The sequence below is a fragment of the Tupaia chinensis genome, unplaced genomic scaffold (assembly GCF_000334495.1).
Source record: "Tupaia chinensis unplaced genomic scaffold, TupChi_1.0 Scaffold146187_1, whole genome shotgun sequence".
Lineage (NCBI taxonomy): Eukaryota > Metazoa > Chordata > Mammalia > Scandentia > Tupaiidae > Tupaia > Tupaia belangeri.
In genome coordinates, this window is record NW_006206042.1 from 118,036 (window position 1) to 125,013 (window position 6,978).

A 6,978-nucleotide genomic window follows, 5' to 3' on the forward strand; every position below is an offset into this window, starting at 1 on the left:
AGTCACCAGAAGTGGTTAAAACTACAAACTATCACACAATTGAAAATACCACATGTAAGATATACTTGTATGTCAAAAATTGTAGCAATGCCAAGAAAATTAAACTAAAAAAAATTTACTTGTTAAAGGCAAATTGTATAAGTTGTTCTAAAACATCCATTTTAACAGCTCCTAAAAAAGCTGAATTTATTATTTTACATTGACATATAAGTTAAAATAAAGAGCATAATCAAGTTGTCTCATGAGTGGGAAAGTGAATTAATTCCCTTTCATTTCCAAACTTCATCAAGCTGTCACCACATTTACGAAGTAAGTCAGCTGAGTGCTTGAAATCTAGATGAATTTTAAAATCATCTCTTTGTCCTGTTGAATGTGCATAATATTAACATAAATAACTCCCTTCAGATAAATGTGAATTTAAATGCTTGCAATATTCTAGCATACTTGAAAAGCCTTTCCTGCAGTCACCACAAACATGAGGGAAAATTGTAGTATGTGCAATAGCAACATGTCTGCTCACATTTGTATGAAGTCTACTCCAAAAACCACATTGACACATGAAGAGGTTTTTACATTTGTCAAAGGTAATTTTGCTTAAGAAGCCGTAGTGTCCGTGTTCTCCATTGTTATATTTGTCACCTAACTCTATTAATTCACACACATGTTTATTTACTACATGGCTCTGCAAGTCTTTGGGATCATTGGTTTCATGTTCACAGATCTGACACAAGTACTGTTCATTGCAGCTGTGCTCCTGGAAATGCAGGTAGAGCTCACTGCTTGAGTAGAACTGCATGTCACACTGCTCACACCAGGGAAGGGGTCGCTAAAGTGGGTGTGTGCAATGTGCTGACCGAGGTTCCCGACACATGAAGAGGTTTTTACATTTGTCAAAGGTAATTTTGCTTAAGAAGCCGTAGTGTCCGTGTTCTCCATTGTTATATTTGTCACCTAACTCTATTAATTCACACACATGTTTATTTACTACATGGCTCTGCAAGTCTTTGGGATCATTGGTTTCATGTTCACAGATCTGACACAAGTACTGTTCATTGCAGCTGTGCTCCTGGAAATGCAGGTAGAGCTCACTGCTTGAGTAGAACTGCATGTCACACTGCTCACACCAGGGAAGGGGTCGCTAAAGTGGGTGTGTGCAATGTGCTGACCGAGGTTCACTAAGACATGGAACCAGCGCAAATGTCCACAAACAGAACAATGGATGGAAAAAGTGTGGCACATATACTCTATGGAATAATATTCAGCCATAAAAAAAACACACAAACGAAAAAAACAATAAGACCTTGGCATTTGATAGGAAGTGGTTGAATAGGGAAGATTGACTGCTGAGTGAAGCAAGCCAGGATAGGAAAGAAAGATATTGTATGCATCCACTTATTTGCACTTTGTGGTAGAGATCGAAATATTAGAGGGCATAACAGCAGTGAAAATAGTTACAGATGCTGAAGACAGTGTGGAACGGGGCTGGAGAAGGGAGGAATATAGAAAAGGATAGCAAGAGAACAAATAGAGAGACATGACATTAGTGGGACACAGAAATGGTTTATTATGTGTTGATGATAGCATGTACAGTATTTTCAATTGGACTTGTCTGAGAAGTATTTCATGCTGGGTAAATTTTTTTTACAAGCCAAATGATATATAGTGATTGAATGTTTAAAAAATAATGAGAATGATAATCATGATAATAATTTGAAAAAAATGATGAAAAGCTATTTGATGATGTGGATAGTAATATGTTATGCATGTCATTCCTGATGGAAAAAGAAATGTAAAGATATATGTGATTCATCGTAATATAAAAAGATTATGAGAATAATAAATTAAATTTAAAAATTACTGTCTTTTTTCTTTTTTTTTTTTTAAGAGATTTTTGCTATAGGTCACGTGCGCTCGCCAGACAGACAGAGAGAGACAGAGAGACAGAAAGCAGGAAATCACCCCCCAGGGGGGGATGGCCACGCCACAATCCCTTCTCCTCCATTCTCCTCTCGGGATCTTGGGCACGCACGCACATGTGCCCGGCATGAGCTTAAGCCACTGGGTCCAGGACTCGAACCGCGGTCGACTATGTGGGAGTCCAGCGACATAGCCATTACGCTAACTGTTGGTCCCAAAATTACTGTCTTATAATCACAGTATTTAAAAATATATGGGTCCTCCTCATGTAGCTTGATGTGTTCAATCAGATGCATGTTGGTAGGGAAACTTTCCTTACATATTCGACATACATTTGAGTCAGTCCATTTATGCTTCAGAATCATATGCTGCTTTAAATCAGGAAAGTATTTGCTGTTGAACTCACAAAGTTCACATTCTGCTGGGCAGTTACACTCAACACTTGGCTCTCATCAAGAATTTTACAAAGTTTAGCTGGTGGATCTTCTTCAGTTTGGTCCTGGAGACTCACAGGAACGGTTTTCTGTCTCTATGTCATAATCCTCAGAAATTGCATGTACTTCCACAACAATTGGAATATCTTCAGCAGTGTGCACGTCTAAAGGACTCTCCTCTTGAGTTTGTTGGTTTACCAACTCAGGTGAGTCACACTCTGCATCACTAATTTCATTATCAGCAGACTTTTCTGTGGAAAAGCCAGTGTGGTCAAGAATTCTAAGTATAGGACTGGGAACCAGGTGGTTTCCATTTCTGCTTCTGGCCTTGACTCCATCTGAACATTTTGGCAAGTCATTTGATTCTTCACCAGTGTTCAAATCATCATCTTTGTTGTCAAAATACTTTGGCTGTTGGGACCAGCAGTTAGCATAAAGGCTATGTCGGTGGATTCCCACATAGTCGACCACGGTTTGCGTCCCGGACCCGGTGGCTTAAAACTCACGCCGGGTGCATGTGCATGCATGTCCAAGATCCCGAGAGGAGAATGGAGGAGAAGGGATTGTGGCGTGGCCATCCCCCCGGGAGGTGATTTCTCACTTTCTGTCTCTTGGTCTCTCTCTGTCTTTCTGGCGAGTGCATGCGTCCTATAGCAAAAATCTCTCCAAAAAAGAAAAAAAGAAAAAACAAAAAACTTTGACTGTCTCAGAACAGATACCATAACGACGATTAGACAGAATCCCATTGAATCCATCTGCAACTCTGTGTATTCCAGAGAAATCTGAATAACGAGAAGGGGGTAAAGTCTTCCTTTTCCTTTTTATAGGATACTTATTCATATCTTTTTACTCCTGGATGTTTTTTAAGCCTCAGGGGGCTAGGATTCAAACAACAGTCAGCCATGTGGAATCAGACTTTCTATGCCCAGCAGTTCATCTCTGTGTTGGTATAACTCTTTTTTTTTTTTTTGGAGAGGTTTTTGCTATAGGGCGTGTGCACTCGCCAGACAGACAGAGACAGACAGAGAGACAGAAAGCGAGAAATCACCCCCAGAGGGGATGGCCACGCCCCAATCCTGTCTCCTCCATTCTCCTCTAGGGATCTTAGGCACGCACGCACACACGCCCGGTGTGAGTTTAAACCACTGGGTCCAGGACTCGAACCATGGTCGACTACGTGGGAGTCCAGCAACATAGCCATTACGCTAACTGCTGGTCCCAGGTATAACTCTTAATACTGATGTGAGGAAAATTAGTTACAGAGTAGTTTTCACAAATGGTAAAAAATGCCATCCCATAGCAAGCCCTGGGGAACCGGCAGAGCAGGCAGAGCAGGTGCTGGTGGGGCTGCCCTCTGGCACATGCAGCCACAGCGTTGTGTGCTCGCTCAGGCTCCCAGGTCTCCTTCTCTGTCCCTCGCACCCACACCCGGCCTGCCAAGCCCAGGCCCAGGCTCTGCTGGCACCTCTCCCTTCTTTTAAATTGTCAGAGGGCATGTGCAACCTCCAGAAAGCAGTAGAGATGAGAGTTAGAGATGAAGAGGGAGAAAGCACTCTCCAGTGGGGTGTGATCATGCTGCAATCACTTCTTCAGTTCTCCATCCTGTCTAGATACTGGCATGCACACACAGCAATGGCACGTCCTGTCTAGATACTGGCATGCACACACAGCAATGGCACATCCTGTCTAGATACTGGCATGCACACACAGCAATGGCACAACTTTCTGGGTTGGCCAAGTGGGATCTGGTTCCCTTAACCATCAGACCATGGATGGACCCCAACATTCTTGTTTTTATTTTTGTTTTTTAAAGAAAGAAATTTATTTATTGGGCCAATAGATGGCATGGAGATTAAAGAGGCTGGATCCCACATGGCCAACTGCACAGTTCGAATCCAAGACTCGGCAGCTGGAAAGTCACCGTTGGCGTGTGTGTACGCAACATCCCAAGAGAAGACTGGGGAAAAAAATTCCTGAGTGCCCACCCCTTTTGACGGGTGATTTCTCACCCCCATCTCCAGTGCACATGTGTATCCTATACCAAAACCCAAAATAGTGTATTAATTTATTTATTATGAAAGAGAGATGGGGGAGGCCATCCTTAGCAAGGTCTTGTGCCATGATCTACTCCCAGCTTCAGCCAGCCTAGATCACAGGCATATGTGTGCCTAGCGTGCTTCCTGGATTTGAATCCCCGTAGGTCCAATTGCGTTACCATTGGCCCATCACCAACACTTCCCAGGTGAGTCCCATTGTGTTACCATTGGCCCCTCACCAACTCTTCTTTTTCCTAGATTTTATTTGTTTATTTAATTTTGGTCTAATAATAATCATCCTAATGAATGGAAGGTGATATCTCTGAAGTTCTCATTTGAATCTTTTCATGTGTTTATTAGTTATTTATGTATCTTTTTTTGAAAATGTCTTTTCAAATCTTTTGCTCAACCTTAAATTTTGTTATTGACTTTTTTGGGTTAAGTCATAAATTTAAGTTTATAAAAGTTAAACACATACTTCAGTTGAATTTGTATTTTCTGTGCAGTTTTAAAACATTTTAATTTTTATTTATTATTATCATTTATACATTCAGGTGCTATACATCATTTAGCTTGTAAAGAGAATTCACCCAACATGAACTACACCTCAGACCAGTCCAGCTGATAATACTATACACTTTATCATCATCTCATCAGTAATAAAGTACTTCTGTGTCCCACAAATGTCTTACCTTGCTCTTATTTCTCCTTTCCCACCCTCCTTCCACACGGTCTCTAGGTTCCATAATTATTTTCAATACTTTTATATCCATCAATCTTTTAATCTCCACCATAGAGTGTGGACAGTTGGTATATGTTAAGTGGAGACATACAATGTCTCTTTTTTATAGCCTGGCTTGCTTCACTCAGCAGTAAATCTTCCATATTTGCCCACTGTCTATTAAATGCCAGGGTCTTTTTTTATGACTGAATAGTTTTCCATGTAGTGTATGTGCCACACTTTTTTAATCCATTCATCTGTTTGTGGACATTTGGGTTAGTTCCATATCTTAGCAATTGTGAATAGTGCCACAATAAACACAGACATGTAAATACTTTTCCAAGTGAGCATTCACCTGTCCTTTGGGTGGATATGCAGGAGTGGAACTGCTGGATTATCTGGTAGTTCTATTTGTAGGTCTTTGGGGAACCTCCATATTGTTCTCCACTGTGGCTGCACCAATTTACATTCCCACCAACGGTGTAGGAAAGTTCCCCTTTCACCACATCCCTGCCAGCACTTACCATTTTTTTTAAACATTTTAATTTTGAGAAAAAAAATTTTTAAGTTGGAACAAATTTTTATTTATTTAATTTTTAAATTTTCCAGAGGGCACATGCACTCACTGGACACAGATGGAGAGACAGGAAAAGTGAGGAAGTACCCACCATGGTGCATAGTCACGCCACAATCACTTCTCTATTTCTCCCTCTTTCGGGGATTTTGGGCATGCAGGCACATGCACGCAACATATTTCTCAAACCTCTGAGTGTGGGACTTGAAGTGTGCAGTTGTCCATGTGGGATCCAGCTGCATTAACCACTAAGCCATAAATTATTTTTTTAAAGAGATTTTTCGCTATAGGGCACATGTGCTTGCTGGAGAGACAGACAGAGACAAAGAGACAGAAAGTGAGAAATCACTCCCCAGGGGGATGGCCATGCTGCAATTCCTTCTGTATTCTCCCGTTGGGATTTTGAGCATGCCTGCATATACATCTGACTTGTGTTTCAAGCCTCTGGGTCTGGGCCTCAATCCATGATCAGCCATATGAGTCCAATAATGTAACCATTGTGCCATGCACTGGTCCCAGTTTTTAAAGTCCAGTTTTGAAATGTTGAGTTATCAGAAAAGCCATGACACATTTTTGCAAGAAAACGTACTAGCTCATTTTTTTAAAGTATTAAGGACAATTGCATCTATGTTATTCCTAGGTCGTTTGACACCTGCCAGTTCTAGCTTCATTAATAAAAATTGAGTGATTTGGTTGAGTTTGGATTTTACAGCATGATCAATCTGGGCATTTTCATCATATTTTACTTCCTTGAAAGGAAAAACGTGTGTCAAGCTTGTGAGAAGTCGCAGATGGTTTATGGTGACAATGTTCTACAAGAACATCGGTGCCAACAACGGTTCACAAAATTCTGTGCTGGTGATTTTGATCTCAGTGGTGCTCCTTGGTCAGGGAAGCCTGCCAAGGCTGACGACAACACAATAAAGGTATTGATCAAGTCCAACCCATGTTACATGGCATGGGAGGTTGCAGGAACATTGAACATCCATCCTTCAAGCATTCACGACCACATGAAGAAGCTAGGATACGTAAACAAGCTCGATATTTGGGCTCCTAATGAACTCAGAGAAGTTCATTTGATAGCATATATAAACATCTGCGATCTGTCATTAAAAAGTGAAGAAAACGATCCTGTTTTGAAGCAACCCATAACTGGTGATAAGTGGATAGTTTACAACCATGTGGTGTGCAAACAGGCTTGGACCAATGTGATGATATGCCTTAAGTGACAAAGAAAGCAGACATTCCTCAGAGAAAAGTTATGCTCTCAGTGTAGTGGGGTTTTAAAGGTATCGT

At 41.0% G+C, this 6,978-nt stretch overlaps 1 pseudogene; it reads right to left on the reverse strand.

The window, feature by feature from the left end:
• Positions 1-229: 229 nt before the first annotated feature.
• On the reverse strand, positions 230-3,191 carry LOC102474965 (zinc finger protein 639-like; annotated as a pseudogene).
• Between the last annotated feature and the right edge of the window lie 3,787 nt (positions 3,192-6,978).